Here is a 27,235-nt window from a genome sequence, read left to right on the forward strand (position 1 = left end):
TTTTTTCAGTTGTTCTGGTATTGGATTGTTACATGCTGTTTTTTATCACTGTTGTAAGCCGCCCCGAGTCTACGGAGAGGGGCGACATACAAATCCAATAAATAAATGAATGAATGAATGAATGAATGAATGAATGAATGAATGAATACATACATACATACATACATACATACATACATACATACATACATACATACATAAAATTAACAGTACAATAAAATAATAAAATATTGCACTGGAGTATCTGATGTAGTATCTCTAAGCTGGATTGGCAAATTTAAAATCCATGTAAGAAAATCGCTTTATGTGATATCAAGCTCTGTTTTGTAGAAGGTTTTTGTTTCATAAACGGTGTTAAGCAGATATTGAAATAGTCGATATGCTTTATCCACAGATCTCATAGTTGTGATAGCTTCGATTATTGTTCTGAGCGTGGGATCAAATGGACAAGTGTTTGCTACCTCTGCCATAAGGTATGTTGAAGCCGTTTCGATAAATTATTTTAAAATGTCCTGCTTCTCAACTTTGCAACCTGCCAATAGGCATGTATTTTCATTAACCCCCTACCATAAATGTTGTGATTTTTATTTTAATGCAAATAAAACTATCAGCGGACAGGTTTGAGATAAGCTATTCATACCCCTCTGGGACATCCTTAGATAGAAAGAAGATCAACAGCAATTAAGAAGAGAAAGAGGAAGAAGAAGTGAATTAAAACCCTGCTGTTCTGTTCGAAAAAACTTCCTAATGTTATGTTCGGGTCACATACGACCCGGACCAAAAACTCTTCATTTGAAGTGCTTATGTTTGGTCAATTTGAAAACTTTTTTCACTTGGAAAGTAGTCTGAACATTTCTGCACACAATGATATGAAAATTGAAATGAAAAAAGTAAATCTTATTGGTTTATTTTGCGGATATATTGCATGCCCCCCCGTTTTTGTGAATTTTTTCAATTTATGGATAGTTTTGCTTGCAAAATCCATTCTATTTTACGAAAGTTGGTGTGGAATTGGTAGCTTGAACATTTCTGAACATAATGATATGAAAATTGAACTGGAAAAATTGATGCATATTGGTTTATTTTGTTGATGAAATGCATGCCCCTCCGTTTTTTTGAAATAGTCTTCACTTTATGGATAGTTTTGCTAGCAAAATACATTCTATGTTACTAAAGTTGGTGTGGGATTGGTAGCTTGAATATTTCCGAACATAATGATATGAAAATTGAACTGGAAAAATTGAAAAAATTGAACTGGAAAAATTGAAAAAAAATTCACAAAAATGGGGGGGGCGTGCATTATATCCGCGAAATAAACCAATAAGATTTACTTTTTTCATTTCAATTTTCATTCCATTGTGTGCAGAAATGTTCAAACCTGTTTCCAGGTGAAAAAAGCTTTCAAAAAGACCAAATATAAGTACCTAAAATGATCAATTTGCAGTCCGGGTCAAATAGACCCGGGAACATAACATTAGGGAGTTTTTTTTTTCAGCAAGAAAGAAACCCCCCACCCCCCCAAAAAAAATTCTCATAGAGAGAACCCCTGAAATGATGACAACTCATGGAATTTCAAGTTTCAGATATGCAGGGAAAATGTTTTACAGGGACTCAAACTTGGTTTCGGGTCACATACGACCCGAACAGAACAGCAGGGTTAAGAAGAGGAAGATGAAGTATACAAATGAAGGGACACGTTTTATTTATTTATTTATTTACTTACTTACTTATTTATTTATTTATTTATTTATTTATGGACAGTCAGACAGGATAGGATACATAGATAATAGATAGATAATGATAGGTGTGTATGTAGGTAGGTGGTAAGAGGTAGAGGTATGTATGTTGCAGGTATATTTTATGTATGTACAGTGTTCCCTTGCTTTTCGCGGGGGATGCGTTCCGAGACTTCCCGCGAAAGTCAAATTTCTGTGAAGTAGAGATGCGGAAGTAAATACACTATTTTTGGCTATGAACAGTATCACAAGCCTTCCCTTAACACTTTAAACCCCTAAATTGCAATTTTCCATTCCCTTACCAACCATTCAGATTATTATTCACCATGTTTATTTATTAAAGTTTATTAAAAAAAATATTTATTAAAGGCGGACGAAGGTTTGGCGATGACATATGACGTCATCAGGTGGGAAAAACCGTGGTACTGTATAGGGGAAAAACCCGCAAAGTATTTTTTAATTAATATTTTTGAAAAACCGTGGTATAGACTTTCCACGAAGTTCGAACCCACGAAAATCGAGGGAACACTGTATATTGCATGTGTTATATATGTGTTTGGGTAGAATATACACTTTCTTTTGAAGAGCTAGCATGAGAATTTCATTTTCATCAATGTAGGCCAGTGTGCTCATAGTAAAAAAAAAAGAGAATAAAAGTTATCTTAAGTGCCAGCCTCCCTATCACTATTAATTCCAGACCTTGACATATAAAGAACACTAATCTCAATCTTCACTCTACATTTTCTCTGCCAATGTTTTTTTTTACAGGGGAATCCGGTTTCTGCAGATCCTTCGCATGCTTCATGTAGACCGACAAGGTGGGACTTGGAGACTCCTGGGATCTGTGGTATTCATACATCGTCAGGTACAGTGTCAAATGTGAAGCGGGCTTATGCTGTTGCAAACACGATCGCTTTTCAACTTGCCAGAGAACCAAGCTGGGAGGGAAAGGGGAGATGGATTGCGGGCTCCAGGCTTTAAGCAGAAGAGCTGTGAGAGCCAAGGACACATCGGCAGGTGTCTGCCAAGCCTAGAGACTTTTCTCATAACAAAATAATGGCACTCAATTGGATAATGTGACCTATATTAATCAGGGAATGGGGAATTCCATATTGTAACTACAGTATATGGGCTAGCATGGGAGATAATCAGAGCTGGTTTGCCTTCTTGAATGCTGAAATGATGTACCCAATAAACCTTGTACGACCATGTACATCTTACGACCATGACAACTTATGATTGTATAATAAGACAGGCTCCATTATAGTTGTAATTCGAGGGCTACCTGTACATGTTACATGAAAATTACGTAATTTTTTTTTCATAACAAAATGTCAAGAAATAAGAATATTAAATATGAAAGATATTATTATTTAAAAGTATTATACACATGGAATGTTGTGTTTATTTATATTTCATGTTTTTTTTAACCAGTGAGGGGCCCTGGGCAGTGTACAATTTAATCAATAAAATTAAAAGTCGGGGTGGCGCAGTGGTCAGAATGTGGTATTGCAGGCTAATTCTGCCCACTGGCAACAGTTTGATTCTCAACCGTTCTAGGTTGACTCAGCCTTCCAGACTTCTGAGGTCGGTAAAATGAGGACCCAGATTGTTGGGAGCAATATAATAATAATAATAATAATAATAATTATTATTATTATTATTATTATTATTATTATTATTATTATTATTATTTACAATATTATTATTATTATTATTATTATTATTATTATTATTATTATTATTTATTGGATTTGTATGCCGCCCCTCTCCGTAGACTCAGGGCAGCTAACAGCAATGATAAAAACAGCATGTGACAATCCAATAATAAAACAACTAAAAACCCTTATTATAAAACCAAACATACACACAGACATACCATGCATAACTTGTAATGGCCTAGGGGGAAGGAATATCTCAACTCCCCCATGCCTGGCGGCATAAATGAGTCTTGAGTAGTTTACGAAAGACAGGGAAGGTGGGGGCAATTCTAATCTCCGGGGGGGGGAGTTGGTTCCAGAGGGCCGGGGCCGCCACAGAGAAGGCTCTTCCCCTGGGGCCTGCCATACGACATATGCTGACTCTGTGCTTACAGAGGGATGTAAAAGTTCTGTGAAGCGGTATATAAGTCTAAATGCTATTGCTATTATGTCCTGGCTTGCAGGCTCCAAGAAAGTCATTGTTGTTTTCCTTAGGAACTCATAACTACCCTGTACATTGGATTCTTGGGCCTAATCTTCTCCTCCTATTTTGTCTACCTGGCTGAGAAAGATGCTGTGGATGAACAGGGACAAACGGGATTCTCCAGCTATGCTGATGCTCTCTGGTGGGGAGTGGTAAGTAAATATCATAAGAAGATACGTACTACTTGCATCAGAGCCTCAAATGTGATGTGGCAGCTGTGTGACCCCTGGAAACCTAATTAAAGAGGGAGATTTTACAGAGACGAGAGCCAGTTTAATTTAGTAGTTGTTGTGATTCCGTCTGAGGCCCCTCAGGGAACTGCTGATCCTCTGCCGGCTTCCTGCTCAGAGGGGGAGGATGAGGAACAGGAGGTTCAGGCAGACGGGGAGGAGGAATCTCAGGCTGAGGGAGAGGGAGGACAGCCAGAGTCCCCCGAGAGGGAGCTCTCCCCAGCAAGCAGCCTGGATTCCTTAGATGAAAATGCACAAGCAATCATAGATCTCCGGCAGAGAAGAGCAACACAACGAAGGGGACAATTAGCCAGGTACTTTCAGCACTAAAGAGGCAACAGCTGGGTTTGGGTGTGGTGCTCTCTGGAAAGGCTGAAAAGGCAGACCCACCCTTCCTGGCTTGTGGAGTATTATCTTTGGGAGTCCTGGGACCTGGCTGTGATCTTTGGCGTCTTGGAATTCTGGTTTGTGACTTTGAATACTGAAACCTTGGGGGGAAAAGGTGTGGGTCTTATTCTCTACAGTGGTGGGTGTGCCAGCAAGAAGTCTGCTGTATTGTCTGGCCATCAGGACTCTGCTGTGAAGTCTCATAGCCTGCCTGTTGGGAAGAACAGGTTTTTCTCTGTGTTTATTTTTCAAACTATAAAGTGCTTTTGCTTTTACCAGCGTGTCTGGCTGCTTTTTCCAGTTGGTGTTGAAGTCTGGGGGCACCCAGACAGAACAGTAGTTAAATAATCTGGCTAGAATAAAGGATGCAGTGGCTCAGTGGCTAAGACGTTGAACTTGTCAATTAGAAACGTCGGCAGTTCGGTAGTTCGAATCCCTACCACTGCATAACATAGTCCTATAGTTATAGTCAATAATCCATATCTGCTGGCATGCGAGCCGTTACCCTGGCTCAACTCCAATGTGCATGTGTTTGCTAGCCAGCTGGTTTTTTGGCTTGGCCAGAGGCTCTGGGAGGGCATTTTTGGCTTCCAGAGAGTCTCTGCGGGGATGCGGGAGGGCATTATTGCCCTCCCCAGGCTCCAGAGCCCTGGTAGGGTGAAAAATCGATCCACTGGGCCCACCAGACGTTGGGAAATGGGCTGTTTTAGGCCTCCATAGGGGGCAGGGGAGGCCATTTTCGCCGTCCCCAGGCATTGAATTGTGGGTGTGGGCACTCATACATGCACAATAGCACACACAAATGCACTTTCAGCGCCCAAGGAAAAAAAGGTTCACCATCACTATTCTATGAACTTAACAAAACGAAGAAGCTTTTTTAAAATACATGCTTGATACGAAGAGGCCCAGAGCTATTGTATCTTCTTTTAAATAGCAGAGAATAAATGTACTTCCAGAAAGCCACATCAATTTAAAAAGCGTCTGTACAAGTATAGTCTGAAATGTTAACAGTGTCCTGTTTTAATATTAAGATAAGGCAGCTGAGTTAAACCCTGCCTTAGTCATGTTTGGAGTAGATCTATTTAAATAACTGGGAGGAGTTAGTGTGATTACATTTAAGAAAACCTTCTGGCATTAATACACTGCCATAATGTACATTTCTCCAATTCTTTGCTATTTCTATGGGTCAGGCATATATGCACAGAAATACACATCAGTATATATATCGTCTGTGCTGTTTGCTATTTAGCAAATTGCTGAGAGGCAGAGGCCTTTTTCCCTTGTTTTCCTCCCCCAAAACTAAGGTTGTGCAGTAATGGTCAACCAAAATTTTTACTGCCACACTGTGGGTGTGGCTTATTCTGTGGGCGTGGCTTAGTGGCCATGTGACTGGGTAGGAGTGGCTTGCTGGCCGTGTGACCAGGTGGGAGTGGTTTGAACTATCATCATCGTTCAAGTGAACTGTGAAGTCCTCGACTTACACTCTTACCAGCGTCGCTTGCTGTAGTGAAAATTGGCTTAGTGTTTCCCACATTCTTCTTCCTGGGTCACCCTCTCCTCCTCAAGCTGGGTATCTAGGCAACTGGGGGCTGCTAGAAGCATAAATGCTGCCAGCACCGTTTCCACCCACACCTTCTGCTTGCACCTCAGGGGGGAGGTGGTCCCGTAAGGCTGGAGGGGAGATGGCAGGAGAGAGGGAAGGCCAGGAAGGAGGAAAGAGGAAAAAAGCAAGGAGCGCAGACGCAGCAGCAACACAAGAGAAAAAAGGAGAGTCGAGCCGAGACCAGTAATCCAGGAAGTGACAGCCGCCGATCAGCTGGAGCTGCGCACGCATCTTCATTTCCACCGGTGGAACTGTGTTCCACCCCGTCCTGCCTGCTGCCCACCCCTGCGCCTGTGCATCTTATACTCTGAAAAATATGGTTTACAGAGTCAGCCTCTTGCCCCGAACGATCTGGGCCCTCATTTTACCCACCTGGGAAGGATGGAAGGCTGAGTCGACCTTGAGCCTGGTGAGATTCGAACTGCCAAATTGTAGGCCTGCAATCTTGCATTCTAACCACTGCACCACCATGGCTAATTCAAATGTATACTGCTCAAAAAAAATAAAGGGAACACTCAAAGAACACATCCTAGATATGAATGAATGAAACATTCTCATTGAATACTTTGTTCTGTTCAAAGTTGAATGTGCACAACAGCCTGTGAAATTGATTGTCAATCAGCGTTGCTTCCTAAGTGGACAGTTTGATTTCACAGAAGTTTGATTTACTTGGAGTTATATTGTGTTGTTTAAGTGTTCCCTTTATTTATTTAGTTTTTGAACAGTGTATATTCCAGACAAATCCTTTCTTCTCTCTTTGTGTAGGTGACGGTGACAACGATTGGCTACGGGGATAAAGTGCCACAAACATGGATTGGCAAGACAATTGCCTCCTGCTTCTCTGTGTTTGCAATCTCATTCTTTGCTTTGCCTGCAGTGAGTATATGAGTATTAAGTATGAGCCAGCAGTGTCCTGCAGCTGCCAAAAAAGCCAATGCAGTCCTAGGTTGTATAAATAGAGGGATATTTTCAAGATCATGTAAAATGATAGTGTTTGTTTGTTTGTTCGTTTATTTATTTATTATTTATTTATTGGATTTATTTATTGGATTTATATGCTGCCCCTCTCTGAGGACTTGGGGCGGCTTACAACAAATAAAATGTCGGTTGGCGGGACCTCGGGGAAGAGCCTTCTCTGTGGCAGCTCTGACCCTGTGGAATCAACTGCCTCCAGATCTTCCGGAAAGCTATGTGTGTATGGTTCTTTTTAGAATGTTATTTTATTGTTTTATTAGATTACTGATTTTATTATGTATTTTGATTGTATTTTAGTATTGTTGCATTTATCCCACTTGTTAGCCGCTCAGAGTCCACTTCGGAATGAGCGGCATATAAATAAATAAATAAGTAAGTAAGTAAGTAAGTAAGTAAGTAAGTAAGTAAGTAAGTAAGTAAGTAAGTAAGCAAACAAACAAACAAACAAATAAATAAATGGAAACAGTGAAACACAATAGATAAATCCAATTAGTTAAAACTAGATAAACTAATCTAAAACCCCCAATTTTGTTAAAAAATCCCAATCATACCCATTCAGATAACAATCACACATAACATTCGTCAGCCAGGGGGCCAAGATCTTATCGGCCCAAGTCTGGCGGCATAAATGAGTCTTAAGATTCTGGTGGAAGGCGAGGAGGCTGGGGGCCTCCTCTTATTAAAACCTCTTATTAAAAAGCAAAACATACACGCAAACATACCATGCATAAACTGTATAGGCCCGGGGGAGATGTCTCAATTCCCCCATGCCTGACGGCAGAGGGGGTTTTAAGGAGTTTATGAAAGGCAAGGAGGGTGAGGGCAATTCTAATCTCCAGGGGGAGCTGGTTCCAGAGGGTCGGGGCCGCCACAGAGAAGGCTCTTCCCCTGGGTCCCGCCAAACGACATTGTTTAGTCAACAGGACCCGGAGAAGGCCAACTCTGTGGGACCTAATCGGTCGCTGTGATTTGTGCGGCAGAAGGCGGTCCCGGAGATATTCTGGTCCGATGCCATGAAGGGCTTTATAGGTCATAACCAACACTTTGAATTGTGACTGGAAACGGATCGGCAACCAATGCAGACTGCGGAGTGTTGGTGTTACATGGGCATACCTAGGGAAGCCCATGATTGCTCTCGCAGCTGCATTTTGAACGATCTGAAGTTTCCGGTCACAATTCAAAGTGTTGGTTATGACCTATCACTTTGAATTGTGACTGGAAACTGATCGGCAACCAATGCAGACTGCGGAGTGTTGGTGTAACATGGGCATACTTAGGGAATAATAAAATATTCGGAAAGCCATTTGCCAAGAATGGAATGGGGTGTCCTGGTTGAGCAGTAGATTCGAAGAGAAGACTGCCAAGGTCCATTACAACCCTATCATTCTATATTCTATGAATGGAAATATGATGCAAAAAGGCGACACTTTCTGATTTTGAAGATTGTGCGTCTGCCTACATTTTTTTTATTTTTTATTTATTTATTTATTTTGTCCAATACACAATGAGGGTTTTAGTGGGTGTATGTGTGTGTATATATATATATATATATATATATGTTTTTCTTTAACACACACACATATATATATATATATATATATATATATATATATATATACATAGTAAAATACATGATGAATGTTATAGAGGAGATACTCATAGTAAAATATATCTAAGAAATAATAGAAAAGAAGATATGGGAATAGAACATATCAATGAAAGAATAGAAGAAGAGATATAGGAATAGAAGAAAGGTATAGGAGATATAGGAGAGCAATAGGACAGGGGACGGAAGGCACTCTAGTGCACTTGTACTCGCCCCTTACTGATACTATTTGCTAGTTGCACAACTACAAAACATCTGAAGCCAATGTGTAAAAATGTTTTAAAACACTTATAAGCAAAATAATAACCGATAATGATAAAGGAAGAAAAGAAGACCATGATGTGATTAAATGGCTTTTTTAAAAAAAATAGTTTCTTTTGGTTTTTAGGGAATTCTGGGATCAGGATTCGCCCTTAAAGTCCAACAGAAACAACGGCAGAAGCATTTCAACCGGCAGATTCCTGCAGCGGCATCTTTAATTCAGGTACATATAGAGCGCTGGTGAAACCACATTTGAAGTACTGTGTTCAGTTCTGGAGACCTCACCTACAAAAAGATATTGACAAAATTGAACGGGTCCAAAGACGGGCTACAAGAATGGTGGAAGGTCTTAAGCATAAAACGTATCAGGAAAGACTTAATGAACTCAATCTGTATAGTCTGGAGGACAGAAGGAAAAGGGGGGACATGATCGAAACATTTAAATATATTAAAGGGTTAAATAAGGTCCAGGAGGGAAGTGTTTTTAATAGGAAAGTGAACACAAGAACAAGGGGACACAATCTGAGGTTAGTTGGGGGAAAGATCAAAAGCAACATGAGAAAATATTATTTTACTAAAAGGGTAGTAGATCCTTGGAACAAACTTCCAGCAGACGTGGTTGGTAATTCCACAGTTATTGAATTTAAACATGCCTTGGATAAACATATATCCATCCTAAGATAAAATACAGGAAATAGTATAAGGGCAGACTAGTTGGACCATGAGGTCTTTTTCTGCCGTCAGTCTTCTATGTTTCTATGTTTCTATACCGAATCGTAAAATTGGAAAAATGAACTGAACGATAAGAATGAAAGGGGAGAGGAACTTCTGTGAAGCTGAGCTGAAGTGGTCATTTCTATCTGTGGCCATTGAGGGGTGGAGGGAAGAGAGAAGAAGGTTCCATAGAAATTGTTGTACTCTCGTGTTGGAAAATTAAAATAAAGGAGTGAAAATGTAAAGTTAAAAAAATCACCGTGTTCGCTATGAAATAGCAAAAACCAAGGAGCTGCTGATACAGTTGTACAGAGCAATCATTGAGTCTGTCATCTGCATCTCTAAAACTATCTGATTTGGTTCTGCAACCCAACAAAACCGACACAGACTTCAAAGGAGAATCAGAACTGCAGAAAAAGCAATTGCTGCCAACCTGCCTTCCATTGAGGACCTGTATACTGCACGAGTTAAAAAGAGGGCGGGGAAAATATTTATTGACCCCTTGCATCCTGGACACAAACTCTTTCAACTCCTACCCTCAAAACGTCGCTACAGAGCACTGCACACCAAGACAACTAGACACAAGAACAGTTTTTCCTCGAACGCCATCACTGTACTAAACAAATAATTCCCTCAACACCATCAGACTTTTTACTAAATCTGCACTTCTATTCTACTAGTTTTTCTCATCATTCCTTTCACCCATTTCCTCCCACTTAGGACTGTATGACTGTCACTTGTTGCTTGTATCATAAGACTTTTATTAATATGGATTGTTTCTTCATTGCTTATTTGACCCCCATGACAATCATTAAGTGTTGCACCACGTGATTCTTGACAAATGTATATTTTATTTTATGTACGCTGAGAGCATATGCACCAAAGACAAATTCCTTGTGCGTCCAATCAAACCTGGCCAATAAAATTCTATTCTATTCTATTTTACACCCTGTAGACTTTGTGGAGAAGTTACGCAGCAGAGAAGCCTCAAGGTTGCCTGGCGACCTGGAAGATCTATGTTACCCCAACTCAAAACTCAAAGAAAACGGCAGTACCGCCCAGCCCAAATCTCCGAAAACAGGTCAGAAGAAGATTTGTCCTTCCTCCACCTGCCTGCCCGCCAGTTATTTACAATTATAAAGCATTTTTCCTCAGTCCCAAACCTCCAATGTTTTTATTTGTTTGTTCGTTTGTTAAATTTGCATGCTGCCCAGCTCTCTGGGGATTTTGGGCAGCTCACAACCCAAGAAATAAAACATATAGTGTAATATTTATTTATTTATTTATTTACTTATTTACTTATTTATTTATTTATTTATTTATTTATTTATTTATTTATTTATTTATTTATTTATTTATTTATTTATTTATTTATTTATTTATTTATTTATTTATTTATTTATTTATTTATTTATTTATTTATTTACAGTACTTACTTACTTACTTACTTACTTACTTACTTACTTACTTACTTACTTACTTACTTATTTATTTATTGGATTTGTATGCCGCCCGTCTCCGTAGTAATAAAAAACATAATGTAAATCCAATACTAAAAACAACTAAAAAACCCTTATTATAAAACTAAACAAACATACCATGCATAAATTGTAAAGGCCTAGGGGGAAAGAATATCTCAATTCTCCCATGCCTGACGGCAGAGGTGGGTTTTAAGGAGCTTACGAAAGGCAAGGAGGGTGGGGGCAATTCTAATCTCTGGGGGGAGTTGATTCCAGAGGGCCGGGGCCACCACTGAGAAGGCTTTTCCCCTGGGCCACGGCAAGAGACATTGTTTTGTTGACGGGACCCGAAGAAGGCCCACTCTATGGGACCTAACCGGTCGCTGGGATTCGTGCGGCAGAAGGCGGTCTCGTAGATACCCTGGTCCGGTGCCATGAAGGGCTTTATAGGTGATGACCAACACTTTGAATTGTGACCGGAAACTGATCGGCAACCAATGCAGACTGCGGAGTGCTGGTGTTACATGGGCATTTTTGGGAAAGCCCATGATAGCTCTCTCAGCTGCATTCTGCATGATCTGAAGTTTCCGAACACTTTTCAAAGGTAGCCCCATGTAGAGAGCATTACAGTAATCTTAAAACCTCTAGCAAAACAGTTTAAATTTAAAACCAACAATTAAAAAACATGCATGCCATTTATGGCTGGATCGCTATGGTACACCATAAAATTAATGACTCTAGGCCTGCCGGAAAAGCTAGGTCTTTACAACTTTCTGGAAGGACAGTAGGGTGGGGGTGGTCCTGATATCAGGATGTAGCTGGTTCTAGAGAGTCGGAGCAGCCACAAAGAAGGCCCTCCCTTGTGGACCCGTCAGCTGACACTGTTTAGCTGACGGGACCTGGAGAAGATCAACCCTGTTTTTAAATTTATGGGAATTTTGTTAATTGTATACTGCTTTTATTCTTTATGTCTCCCTGAGTCCATTGGAGGAGGGCAGCTTATAAATCTAATATACATCATAGCTAGAGGTATAACAAGCAGGAAGAGGGAGATTGTGATATAGAGCGCTGGTGAGACCACGTTTGGAATACTGTGTTCAGTTCTGGAGACCTCACCTACAAACAGATATTGACAAAATTGAACGGGTCCAAAGACGGGCTACAAGAATGGTGGAAGGTCTTAAGCATAAAACGTATCAGGAAAGACTTCATGAACTCAATCTGTATAGTCGGGAGGACAGAAGGGAAAGGGGGAACATGATCGAAACATTTAAATATGTTAAAGGGTTAAATAAGGTTCAGGAGGGAAGTGTTTTTAATAGGAAAGTGAACACAAGAACAAGGGGACACAATCTGAAGTTAGTTGTGGGAAAGATCAAAAGCAACATGAGAAAATATTATTTTACTGAAAGAGTAGTAGATCCTTGGAACAAACTTCCAGCAGACGTGATTGCTAAACCCACAGTCACTGAATTTAAACATGCCTGGGATAAACATATATCCATCCTAAGATAAAATACAGGAAATAGTATAAGGGCAGACTAGATGGACCATGAGTTCTTTTTCTGCCGTCAATCTTCTATGTTTTCATGTTAATAAATTCAATTCAATCTGGCGAAACATTTTCAAAATTCTGTCAGCATGATTTGCTCCTGCATATGGAGGATCGTAAAATTTGAGTGTTCTGTTTTGTTTCAGAGTAAAAGATATAAGAGGAAAGGGAAACCTGGGCGTGATAATGGCTCGACATCTATCAATCCAGGTGACACGGCGTTATCCATTCCTCAGATTACTTACGACTTCATCGATGATCAAGAAGACAAGAAAGAATTTAATTTTTACCTTGATGAACCTGGAGGTAAACTGTCTATTTCAGGCTTGGTACTTTTTGAATTAATACTTCCTAGATTCAGAAGAGATACGGCTGCTTTAATGAACTGGAGACTCAATACTTCCAGAACTATCCTAACATCTGGATGTGTTGTGTTAAGCAAAAGGGCGAGACCTTTCATGACATCATCAGGGTCATTATTTTAATTATTTGGACCATACCTTGCGGACAACCCTGGTTGTGGCATCCTAAATAGGCTGACCTGTTCAGGTTATAAAAGAATGGTGTACACAAAGAAAATGAAATACCTCTCCTTCTCTGGAAGTTCACCATCAGGCATCCTATAAAATTGTAGGACTAGAAAGACGGAGAGAAACAGTTAACCAAGTCTGTTCTGAATGAGAGGTGGCTGGGGAAGGGAGGGGACCGGTCATTCTGCAGCAGTTTCTGACATTTGGCTAATTCTGAATGTGACTTGAGATCATTCCTTTGAAAATCTTCCAAGCTTAGATCATGTGTAATTTACGTTTACCAAAGAAGGTAGCGAAATGACGTGCGTTCCTTTGATATTAATCAAGACAGAAAGTGAGTAGCTGAATTGAAGACTGTGACTGATCTGACTGTGACTGTGACAGGTGTTACCACAGTTTGGAGAGAGATAGAGAGATAGAGAGATAGAGAGAGAGAAAGAGAGAGAGAGAGAAACACACAGACAGACAGACAGACAGAGACAGAGAGAGACAAAGAGAGACAGACAAAGAGGCAGAGGGAGAGACAGAGACAGATAGACAGAGAGAGACAGAGACAAAGAGACACACAGAGAGACAGAGACAAAGAGAGACAGAGACACAGAGACAGAGAGAGACAAAGACAGAGGGAGACAGAGACACACACACACACACACAGAGACACAGAGACAGAAAGAGAAGGGGGGCCAGAGACAGAGAGAGAGAGACACAGAGAGAGACGGAGAGAGAGACAGACAGAGTTAGAGAGCAACAGAGAGAGACACAGTGACAAAGACAGGGAGACAGAGATACTGAGAGAGACAGAGAAGGACAGAGAGAAACAGGCAGAGAGAGATAGAGAGAGAGACAGACACAGAGAGAGACAGAGACAGAAAGACAGAGAAAGAGAGACAGAGAGGGGGAGAGAGAAAAAGTGACAGAGGGAGAGACAGACAAAGAGAGACACACACACACAGAGACACAGAGATACACAGAGAGAAAGACAGGAGAGAGAGAGAGAGGAGAAAGAGAGAGAGAGGAGAAAAGAAGAGAGAGGAGATGGAGGAGAGGAGACACACACAAACAGAGAGAGAGAGAGAGAGAGAGAGAGCTACCTAGTGCAAAAAAGAAATGCAACCTGTGAAAATCGTTGGGGTTGTTTTTAGAACAATGGGATCATCTTCCCACCTAGGACCAATTTAGAAACAGGTAAGAACTACGAGGGGCTCTTTTTGAACACATTGCATCCTTCTTCCTCCATTAGGTCTTACGCGGATTTTCAAGCAAACAGGTAGGTTGAAAAAAACAAACAAACCACCACTGTGAATATGCAAGTCATTTTAAACAAGCATATAAATCTCAGTGATGCACCCACCCACCCACCCACACACACACACACACACACACACACACACACTATGGGTTCTGTGCATGTGGCTTGGTGAGCGTGATTTGGTGGGCATGGCCGGGGAAGGATACTGCAAAATCTCCATTCCCACCCAACTCTGGGGCATTTGACAGTTCTCCGAACTACTCAAAATTTCCTCTATGGGTTTGTCAGAACTGGCTCAGTACTGTCTCTGGATGGTGGTTTTTTTTTGGAATGGTAGACTTATTGAAATTGTTGGCGTGATACAGCAGCTTCCTTGATTGGGCAGTTTATAATTGTCCTTTGGGCTCCTCATTTGGACTAATAAGGGTGTCTAAGAACCTAAGAACCTGAGAGTAGAGTAGAGTAGAATACAATAGAATACAATAGAACAGAATAGAACAGAATTCTTTATTGCCAAATTTGTCTTTGGTACATAAGCTCTCAGTGTACATAAAAGACAAGATGCAATCATCAAGAATCAGAAGAATCTGTCTTGGATCAGTGGGTGGAAGAAAGGACGAATACAAAAATAACAGGTTTGTAAAGTGTGGAATCATGAAATAAGACATAGAATCGAGTGGAGTGGAATAGACGAGACGAGAATAGAATAGAATAGAACAGAACAGAATTCTTTATTGGCCAAATCTGATTGGACACACAAGGATTTTGTCCCGCTGGAGAGATGTACCGCTCCCTCCCTGCTGGTCTTTCGTAAAGCTCCAAAGGCCTACCACTGCCGGTGGGCATGGGGGCCGGGAGTGGTGATATTGTCTCCAGCCGATACTATGCATGATTGAATTGGATGAATTCTCATGACTGTATATGGGGTTTTTAATACTTTTTTTTTTTAGTAATTTGTATAATTTTTTATAGTCACTTAGATTTCTTTACCTATTGTTCCATTTATAATGTTGTACGCCTGAGTCGCCTCGAGAAGGGTGGCATAGAAATCTAACTAATAAACAAATAAATAAATTAAAACTTGCGAGGGAGATTTCGTGCGCGAGAGATTTCGGCATTTGTTTTGCTCCTGCGCCTTCATGGAAGCAAAAAAAAAATTGCTGAAATCTCTCGTGCACACGCGGCCTCTCACGAGATTTTGCTTCCTGTGCATGCGCAGAAGCTAAATCTCACTGGGTTGTGCGCGCGTGCCTGCCGGCAACCCAAAACTATGTGCATCTCCCTGCTGGCCGCGGTAAGTAGCAGCCCCTGCCTGAAGTATGGGGATTGTTCCCGTTTACATGTGATAGCTTACGTATATACAGTAAAAAGGACATGCTGGAGGAATTTAACCTCCCTGCCTAGATTAACGAGCGTTCCATTTCCCATTTTTCACCTTCTAAACTTAGTCAAGAAACATCTGGAAGGCAACAGTGGTGGGATGTCGAGAGCCGGCAGCTTCATTGACGATGTGGACCTGCCGGCTGAAGAGGCTTTTCTGCCTGCTGTGACAGACGTCTCACAGTAAGTCCAGTTGTTATATTTTCTCCCTAGGATTGTTGAATTGGTGTCTTGGATGTTTTTATCTGAACACAAAATCGGATGGCAAGCCTCGGGGGTCTAGGTTGCTCGTGACCAGCAAGTAGATGGCATCGGACCAGAATATCTCCGGGACCGCCTTCTGCCGCACGAATCCCAGCGACCGGTTAGGTCCCACAGAGTTGGCCTTCTCCGGGTCCCGTCGACTAAACAATGTCGTCTGGCGGGACCCAGGGGAAGAGCCTTCTCTGTGGCGGCCCTGACCCTCTGGAACCAGATTAGGATTGCCCCTGCCCTCCTTGCCTAGGTTTTGGGAATCAGTTAATTTTATATTTGTGTATAACAAAGAGTCTCAAGGTCTATGCATGAGGTACTGTTCCCAAAAGCAATGGGATGTTATGTTAAACAATGTTTTTGAAACCCCTTTTTGTACTTTTATTTTTTGTTTCCTTACTAGCATTATTTGTGAGATCTAGTGAAGAACTGCTGCTTACATTGAAGCTACATTATATAGTAGCTTTTCGAACATTGGTGTATCGTAACTGTTTTATATGTTTAAGAATATCATTTGTCTGCAGATCATATTTCCATCACTAACTTCCTTTTTGTTAGAAAACATCTGGGACAAGAAATTACTTTGAGGTGGACAGAATAGGGTATTTTTTCATTGGGTGTTCTGAATGTTGGATTTTTCCCCTCTTGATATTGGAGTTGTTTTTGACACCACCAAAGTTTAAATTAAAGCACATTTGTTAGTTGAAGACATGTTTACTGTACAAATTGGTGATTATGAATAAAAATCCGTAATGTTTATATGCTGCCAAAAAAAATTGACCAGAGTGGGTCTCAGCAATCTCTTTTGTGACCTCCATAAATATTCGAATAAATAAATACAATGGCCAACCTTCTAGGTTTTATGGGAGGTGTTAATGGTTCTATGTGCTTTTATTTATTTATTTTATTTTATTTTATTAAAACAAAGCAAAACACCAACAAGCTCTTGTCAGAAGTTTCCAGAGAAAAACCTTTACCAATCTTTTCGTGCAAAGAAACACATGCTTATATTTCATACTAAAACTTTCTCTTTTGTTCTTAACTACTTAGCATTCTAATAATAGATTACAATTTTACTATTTACAGATTAATAGCTATTTAACTATGACTATTTACTTATTTATAATATATTTAGTTCTCTGATTATTCCTTAATCTTCTGTTCAACCAATCATAGACCTTATCCCAGACTTTATAAAATTCTGTTTCCTCTTGTTCTAGGTGCTTTTATGCTTTCTTCTAACTTACATTTGAAACTCAGACTTTTAATATCAGCTTATACGCAATATAATTTATAATGAATTGAACTCAATTCAGAGAATCATACTAACTAACCGCAGCTTCTGTTTGTGATTTCCAAAATGCCTGCTGCATAATTAGTTGAATGTTTCGTCCAGTTCACTGTACCGATCTGCTCTGCATTTTGGTCATTCAGCCAGAATTCATCATACAATGTGGATAACTGATGATTCTGATCAGTAGTGAGTTCTAAAACCCTCTACTACCATTTTGTGCATGTGTAACGCTTCTGCACATGCTCAGAAACATTCTGGGCAGGTGGGCGGAGCCTCCGGCTGCAGCTGCTACCAGTTCGTAGAACTGGGCCAAACTGCTGCCTCTGATTGGATCATGGCAATCGGCATCATTAGCAAGGTTTACAATCTGATTAATAAAGGATCGATAGAGTTCTTTTTCTAATCATGCTCCTTAGGGCTGAAAGGGTAGTTACGCAAACTATTAAATCAGAACTTTCTACTGTCGGGCCAGTTCTATAGTGTTGTGGTTAGCTCTGGCCCTGCTCCTGCCCCAAGGACTGTGGATGTGGGGGAGACATCCACATGCTGCAGGCCTGTTTTGCCCCCGGTGGAATCTGATGATGAAGGCTCCTCTGACCAAGAAGACACGAGTGACAGGGAGGAGGAGAGTGTGGCAGACAGCTCAGAAGGAGATCAATTATCTAGCTCCTCCTTGGATTCAGAACAAGAGTTAATGCTACAGCCACGCATGCGGAGAGCGATGCATAGCCAGCAACAACTGAGAGATTATTATCAAAGAAAATGAGGCCACCTGTGGTTGGGTGGGGCTGTGGTCATTAGTGAGGCTGCTATAAAGAGCAGCCTGTGGGTTTGGCCATTGTGGAGGATTATCTGATCGTTGTGTTTCGTGACTGCTTTACTGACTTTGACCTTTTGTGTGCTGATTTTTCCCCGCTTTGAAACTAAACCAGAGCAAAGTGTGTGTCACTTTGTGAAAGAAGGACTGTGAATTGCCTAACAGCTGCAAGCTAAGTATCACAGAAGTGATAAGGGACTTGTACAAATTACCAGTTTGTTTGGAGACAAGTGCTCTTTGCTATACCAAAAGAGGGCTTGGTTTAAGTGAATGTTCATGATAAAGAACATTGTTTTGAATTTTCAAACATGTGTGTGTCTGAAGTTTGTACCTGTGAATTTTTGGGAGGATTCCAGCAGAGAGCCCGACAGAACACATAGGAACATGTATTTATCCAACATATGTGAAATAACAGTCTTTGATTTGTATTTTAGCATTGGGGCGGATCACTTACTTAAGCAGAAGGGGAAATAATTGAAGGATTCGGCCCGACAAATTGGAAAATTCCTACGCCCTAAGAAATTGCAGGAACTGTGTTGTGTACAAAATAATATAAAGTATTTTTTCAGTGTGTTTTCTGCATTGGTTGGTTTAAAAAAAGGCACGAGGAATGTTGCTCTGTTTTGATGGTTGGACGTTAGAGGGTGCTCTGTCATAATAAAATGTTTTCATGGTCTCCTGCTGTTCCTCTTTCAGCAAAATGAGACAGGAGGGAATTTGTATTTTGAGCCAAGAATTGTAGAATGAACGAGTGAGGTTATTCTAGCAGCCGAAGTTAACACTAGGTTAAATCACGTGCATTTTTACAGATGCTGTTTGAATAGAACTAAACACTCCATCTGGAGCACTTGACAGGAACAGAGGCCAATAATTAATAAACATTTCAACATTATAATATTTTTGAGGCACATCATTAGTTTACCTTTCAGCTGTGGCGAGGGGGGCGTTTGCCCAGGTTCGCCTGGTGCGCCAGTTGCGGCCCTACTTAGACAGTGAGTCATTGCTCACAGTCACTCATGCCCTCATCACCTCGAGGCTCGACTACTGTAACGCTCTCTACATGTGGCTACCTTTGAAAAGTGTTCGGAAACTTCAGATCGTGCAGAATGCAGCTGCGAGAGCAATTATGGGCTTCACTAAGTATGCCCATATCACTCCAACACTCCGCAGTCTGCATTGGTTGCCGATCAGTTTCCGGTCACAATTCAAAGTGTTGGTTATGATCTATAAAGCCCTTCATGGCACTGGACCAGAATATCTCCGGGACCGCCTTCTGCTGCACGAATCCCAGCGACCGGTTTGGTCCCACAGAGTTGGCCTTCTCCGGGTCCCGTCGACTAAACAATGTCGTCTGGCAGGACCCAGTGGAAGAGCCTTCTCTGTGGCGGCTCCGACCCTCTGGAACCAGCTCCCCCCCTGAGATTAGGATTGCCCCCACCCTCCTTGCCTTTCGCAAACTCCTTAAAACCCACCTCTGCCGTCAGGCATGGGGGAACTGAAACATCTCCCCCTTGCCCATGTTGTTTTGGTGTTAGATTGATTGTGTGCTTGTTTTAATATTCTGGGGTTGTTTTTATGAATTTTTAGCTTAAAATTGTAATTGGATTGGTGGGTATTTGATTTGTTATTATGTATTGTTTTTATCTGGTTGTGAGCCGCCCCGAGTTTTCGGAGAGGGGCGGCATATAAATCCAATAAATCTAATCTAATCTAATCTTTTACTGTGCAAATAAGTCTTCATCGGACAACTGGACCATAGGATTCCAAAGGAATCTTGTGTCTTTTTACCAATGTTTTTCGATCTTAATAACTTTCAGAGGCACGGACTTCAATTCCCTGGAGTGGGAATGCCTCCTCCAAATTTTAAAAGTCATGTCATTTTGAAAAGGCTGTTAAATCCCCCAAATCAGACACAAACCTGTTAGGGTTCTGAGGTCAAAGGTCACCTTAAAGAATGCATTGGTAAGCATCTGGAAACCAACACTGGTCTTAGAGTGGATGCTGTGATTAGGGAAGTGGGGTTTAATCCATGTTCTATTTTTGAATCTTTTCCAAAGTCGACCTTGGTACCTTTGAATCCAGAGTGTGTTTAAGCAGAATAAAATATAATAAGTAAATAAATAATCGGCATCCTGTTTGTAACCAAATATTTTTTTAAAAAAAAATTAAGCGAAGAGGACTTACTTGGAGCTATCCAAGGTCCTGTTCCTCGTTGCTTTCTGTCGTGTTTGCTGACAATTATTTCTCAAGTACGTATTGGTGGTATGCAAAGATATAACAATGTTTATATTCATGATATTGGTACTAATAATAGAGAAACATTAGGACAGGGACAGTAGGCACACGGTGCATTTATTCACGCCCCTTACTGACCTCTTAGGTCAGTAAGACCTAAGCTATTCCCTTTGAGTATTAACTGCACAAAAGACAAGGTGATTTGGCTCATTTATTTATTATTAGAGTTGGAAGGGATCTAATCCAATCTAATAAGATATAAATTGTCATAGCCAAAATATCAGTTCTGGCAACTGGAAATAAGGCCTTGAGAAAATTTGTTTGTCTGTCTGTCTGTCTGTCTGTCTGTCTGTCTGTCTGTCTGTCTGTCTGTCTGTCTGTCTATCTATCTATCTATCTATCTATCTATCTATCTATCTATCTATCTATCTATCTATCTATTTATTAGATTTGTATGCCGCCCCTCTCCGTAGACTCTGGGCGGCTCACAACAACAATAAAACAATTCAAGACAAATCTAATAATTTAAAAACATAAAAAACAAACAGAACCCGTTATTAAAGCAGACATACACACAAACATACCATACATAAATTGTATACGCCCGGGGGTGATGTCTCAATTCCCCCATGCCTGATGGCAGAGGTGGGTTTTAAGGAGTTTATGAAAGGCAAGGAGGGTGGGGACAGTTCTAATCTCAGGGGGGAGCTGGTTCCAGAGGGTCGGGGCCGCCACAGAGAAGGCTCTTCCCCTGGGACCCGCCAAATGACATTGTTTAGTCGACAGGACCCGGAGAAGGCCAACTCCTAATCGGTCGCTGGGATTCGTGCGGCAGAAGGCGGTCCCGGAGATATTCTAAATATACCTACTCAGGTTCAATTACACGTTTAACAGAAAGGAGTCCAATTCATTCTAGTCCAACCCCAAGCAGGAGACCCTATTAAGGTAAAGGGTAAAGGTTCCTCTTGCATATATGTGCTAGCTGTTCCTGACTCTAGGGGGCGGTGCTCATCTCAGCTGAAAACCAGTGCTGTCTGAAGATGTCTCTGTAGCCATATGACCCGGCATGACTAAAAGCATATGGAAAGCTGTTGCCTTCCCACCAAAGGTGGTCCCTATGTTTCTACTTGCATTTTTACATGCTTTCGAACTGCTAAATTGGCAAAAGAGGAGAAGCTATGGCCGTGATGGCAAACCTATGGCACGCATACCGCAAGTGGCACACGGAGCCGTATCTGTGGGCACATGAGGCATTGCACTAGCTCAGCTCCAGCACACATGTGTGTGTTGGTCAGCTGATTTTAGGCTGGCCCCGCCTACGCCATCCCTCCCCTCCCAAGAGTCTCCACGCCCGTTTTGGATGCTAGGTAAATACAGAGCTCGTGTGGAGGCTCTGGGAAGGCATTTTTGGTGGTGGTGTAGGGGAGGCTGTGCGTGTTTGCGTGGAGGGGTGGTGGAGGTCACACATGCATGTGCAGCGTACGGGACACATAGGGGACATTGAGTTACGGGTGTTGGCACATGGGCGCTTGCTATCACACTTGTCCATGCATTTTTGGTACTCGAAGGAAAAAAGGTTTGCCATTACGGCTCTGTAGCATTCCAGAAAAATGGCCAAGACGTCATATATATATATATTTTTTCGTAGATTTTCAAGGGTACAAGTATGACGGCCTTGGTATATTTGGGTTTCTTCCTGTGTAGGATTTAGAAATTTCTGGCAACATTTCAACGAGGTCCCACTCGTCATCTTCAGGCTGGTGCTTCTGTCCTTGTTCTAGGGCGAACACAGCGAGACCTGAGCTCTCTTCCTTCTATAAATACTGGTGGCTGGGTGTGGTTTGATGACTCAGCAATTGCCTGCTGTGTAGAAACTTCCTGGTGAGTCAGTGGGGTAACACCTGGGGTCGTTGATTTAACTGAGGTATGCTGATTAGTTAATGATTGTGGATTAGGGTGATATCCTGAGTAGTTGGAGCTTGCAGGCTACTTGGTTGTTTTGCAATGTGTGTTCTGAGTCTGGTTTCAGTTTCTATGGCTGGGATACGTTTGTTAATGAGGGCTGGTTTCCAGATGTCTGGTAGGCGGGAGGTATCATCACGCTTGTTCATATTTTGGGGATGTTTTTCTATCTCGATGGCTTCCATGATTATTCTTTTGCTGTAGTGTTCTGTTTTGGAAATTAATTTAGTACTGTCAAAATCAATTTCACGTCCTGTAGTTTTGAAGTGTTGGAAAAGGGAGGAGGTTTTTTCTTTAAGAAAAAAAGAAACGGGGTATAGACTTTCCGTGAAGTTTGAATCTGTGAAAATCGAGGGAACACTGTATATATATATGTGTGTGTGTGTGTGTGTGTGTGTGTGTGTGTGTCAAATGTTTTTTTTTTTTAGCTGGAATTTTAAAATTAAGGGAGACTAGGATGGTCCCATTTTGGCCTTGTTCTGGCCTCATCAGCTAGCCACACCCTTCCTTACTGGGATTCGATCCGGTGGACTCTGCCTTGTAAGGCAGAGAATTAGCAGTTGAGCTATCAGATCAGATCCCTTCCAGCTCTGTACCAGGGAGGGGCTATATGTTGTTGTTGTTGTTGTTGTTGTTGTTGTTTTTTATGTCGGATCACCCTGGTATATTGAAGGAACATCACAGCTCCTTTTTGCCTCTAAGCCCAACCCAGGACCATTTCAAGGCAGTTAATTTATTTATAGCCGACTACTATATATATATATATATATATATAGATAGATAGATAGATAGATAGATAGATAGATAGATAGATAGATAGATAGATATAGATAGATAGATAGATAGATAGATATAATAGATAGATAGAAAGAGAGAGAGAGATAATAGATAGATAGATAGATAGATATAATAGATAGATAGAAAGAGAGAGAGAGAGATAATAGATAGATAGATAGATAGATAGATAGATAGATAGATAGATAGATAGATAGATAGATGGATGGATGGATGGATGGATGGATGGATGGATGGATTGGTGGATGGATGGATGCATGGATGGATGGATGAATGGATTGGTGGATGGATGGATGGATAGAGGCTACCTGTATTTCCATGGCTGTTTTAACAAGGGCTAGTTTTTCTGAGCAAATCTCATTTTTATCTACCTTCTCAGTTAAATACTGCTCATTTTTTCAACATGCTCCATATTTAACCTTGACGTAATATTTCTGCTTCTCCTTAGAAGAGACCACATGTCTTGGATTGGATTTTTGCTGATACCTGGCTCAGTACTTTGGGGTGTTTTTTTCTTCCTTTCTCACAAAGAGCAGAGAGCCCAGAGCTTTCTGCATTCTGCCAGGAATGAGGCTAATCCTCCAGGGAATGGCAACAAGGGTCTTTGGTTCTGTCTGTTTCCTTTATTAAGCAACCAAATTGAAAGGACTTATGCCAAGTATACAAATATGTGCAAATGTTTACTTGGCTGCCAAGCCGTCACTCAATTACTTAATTAACTTGTAAATTAGTAATCCAAAGCCTTTGCCCCAAGCTGGCTCAATTTTGATGAATTCCCTCCTCCAGGATTGATGAGATTACTCCCAGGTATGTATGTAAGTATGTGGTTTTTGTGTGTGTGTGTGTATGTGTATGTGTGTGTCTGCCTCTCTGTGTTGTTTGTGGGTTCATTTATTTGATTATAGAATCATCTCTGGATAAAATGGATGGCATACCAATGTAATAAATAAACAAAGGAATACCAGTATCCACCTGTCTCCTGGGATTTGGCTAATAATAATAATAATAATAATAATAATAATAATAATAATAATAATAATAATAATTTCAATTTGTATGCCGCCCCTCTCCGAAGACTCGGGGCGGCTCACAACATAACAGCAATACAATATAAATACAAATCTAATGTTAAAAAATTTAAAAAACTAATTTAAAAATGCATTGTTATAAAAACCTATCTGCTACACAATCATACACACTCATATCTTTTTATGAACATGCGTGAAAAGAAGCTATGCGTCCCACCTTGTACATAGGACTTGTGAACTCTTTCTGTAGTCACCTATTGCTTTCTCTCACTTCTTAAATCCCTAAATTTGCCTTGATGGGTTAAATCAGTCCCACCGTCTAATCTGGTTGCCCTTCTCAATGAGAACACGATCATTTCACCTCTCTGTATTTCTTCCCACTAATTTTCTGAACAATCATTTGATGGATTTCTAATACATGTGTGCTGCTTTTCTGACTGCGCTAACTAGAATTAAAAAAATAATAATAATAATTACTGTTACGCTTTTCTGAGTACAACTGATTGTTAAGTGTCTTGTTCGCTTCCCCAGTTTCTTAAAAGGCTTTGATATAAAATTCCTGGTTTCTTTGTTTCCTTAAAAAAACACACAACCATTTTATCTTTTCATAGAAATGTAATATTCCCAAAGTGAAGATCAAATTAGGATTAAGGCCATTCAGACATCTGACAAAGGCAGGAATAACAAGCAATAGAGGTTTTCATGGATAGTCTGGCCAAATCATTAAGTTTTCTGCTGGCACCGATAGTCAGCCAGGCTGCGTGCCAACTATAACTCAAACAGAAAGGAATTCCAGAGTCGGGCGCTTATCTTAACAATGTCCTTGTTTGGTGGCTGTATGGTGATTTCCTGCCTGTGTGGCATCACCAAGCGGCCATTCCCACCAAATCGTAGTGGCCCGACCGGCACCTACAGAATACACAATGCTGCTGGGGGCTCTCCAAGTTGTGAAGGGGTGGCGAAGGAGTCTCAACAGCAACAATTTTACTTTCGCATGCCAACTTTCATGACCGATCCGCTTTTTCAGCAATTTTAGAGGCATCGTTGCGTGGCAATGGTAGATTCCATGACAAGTCTTATGCAGGCCCACATACAGTGCATTATTTATTTGTTTGTTTATTTGTTTGTTTGTTTGTTAGTTAGATTTGTATGCTGCCCCTCTCCGTAGACTCGGGGCAGCTCACAGCAATAATAAACAATATACAGTGGTCCCTCGATTTTCGCAGGTTCGAACTTCGCGAAATGGCTATACCACGGTTTTTCAAAAATATTAATTAAAAAATACTTTGCGGTTCCCCCCCCTATACCACGGGTTTTCCTGCCCGACGACATCATACGTCATTGCCAAACTTTCGTCCACCTTTAATAAAAAAAAATTTAAATAAACTTTAATAAATAAACATGGTGAGTAATAATCTAAATGGTTGCTAAGGGAATGAGAAATTGCAGTTTAGGGGTTTAAAGTGTTAAGGGAAGGCTTGTGATACTGTTCATAGCCAAAAATAGTGTATTTACTTCCGCATCTCTACTTCGCGGAAATTTACTTTCGCGGGCGGTCTTGGAACGCATCCCCCGCGAAAATCGAGGGAGCACTGTATAACAAATCTAATAATGTAAGAGAAACACTAAAAACCCCATTATTAAAAGCAAACATACACACAAACATACCATACATAAACTGTATAAGCCTGGGGGAGATATTTCAGTTCCCCCACGCCTGATGGCAGAGGTGGGTTTTAAGGAGTTTACAAAAGGCGAGGAAGGTGGGGGCAGTTCTAATCTCTGGGGGGAGCTGGTTCCAGAGGGTCGGGGCCGCCACAGAGAAGGCTCTTCCTCTGGGTCCCGCCAAACGGCATTGTTTAGTTGACGGGACCCGGAGAAGGCCAACTCTGTGGGACCTAACCGGTCACTGGGATTCGTGTGGCAGAAGGCAAGATTTCAAAGAGATAAGTAAGAAAAAATGTTTTTGTCCTCCACAGCCCCCAGGGGCACTCTGCAAGCCTCCCAAACCCTAAACTAAAGAGCAGAGGAGAATTAATCACACAAAATATAAATATGGATTGGTGGACTTACCTTCAAATCCAATCAAGATATAAAAAGAAACGAAAAACAAGATGGCGGCAGCTGTGGTGCCCCTCTGAGAGCCAGTTCGGTGTGTGTGTGTATTGTGTTTCCAGCCAGCTAATAATAATAATAATAATAATAATAATAATAATAATAATTATTATTATTATTATTATTATTATTATTATTATTCATTAGATTTGTATGCCGCCCCTCTCTGAAGACTCGGGGCGGCTCATAACAGTAATAAAAACAGTATAACAATGGAACAAATCTAATAATAAAATATATAAAAACCTCAACAATTAAAAACCATATAGCACATACACATCAAACATGAAATATAATAAGCCTGGGGGAGATGTCTTAGTTCCCCCATGCCTGGCGATATAGGTGGGTCTTAAGTAACTTGCGAAAGACAAGGAGGGTGGGGGCCGTTCTAATCTCCGGGGGAAGTTGATTCCAGAGGGCCGGGGCCGCCACAGAGAAGGCTCTTCCCCTGGGGCCCGCCAAACAACATTGTTTGGTTGACGGGACCCGGAGAAGGCCAACTCTGTGGGACCGTATCGGCCGCTGGGATTCGTGCGGCAGAAGGCGGTTCTGGGGGTATTCTGGAGTATTGCTGCTGCTTTGGTGAGTTGGGGGAAATTCCGCTATCGGTTCTATAGAACCGGTCCAAACTGGCAGGAACCCACCTCTGCTGCAAAGGGACAACGTCTTTCTGAAAATTTAGATACAGGTCCCGCTGCACAGTTTACAGAATGCTGGGCAACAATTTCCAGTCAACTGCATGAGTGGAACCCAACTTGTTCTCCCCAAAATGTGTTTTCCTCTACGTCCAGAAGCTGCCTGAGTAGAACAAAACAAAAGGCTTTACTGGGGGGGGGGGGGGGGGGGGCTGAATAGAGTGTGATGCTTTTC

The 27,235-nt window shown here is 41.1% G+C and overlaps 1 pseudogene; it reads left to right on the forward strand.

Annotated features, from left to right (window-relative positions):
• Positions 1–27,235, forward strand: part of LOC139168934 (potassium voltage-gated channel subfamily KQT member 1-like) — a 190,181-nt pseudogene that overhangs the window by 10,277 nt on the left and 152,669 nt on the right.

This window comes from Erythrolamprus reginae, chromosome 6, assembly GCF_031021105.1.
Source record: "Erythrolamprus reginae isolate rEryReg1 chromosome 6, rEryReg1.hap1, whole genome shotgun sequence".
In the NCBI taxonomy this organism is placed as follows: domain Eukaryota; kingdom Metazoa; phylum Chordata; class Lepidosauria; order Squamata; family Dipsadidae; genus Erythrolamprus; species Erythrolamprus reginae.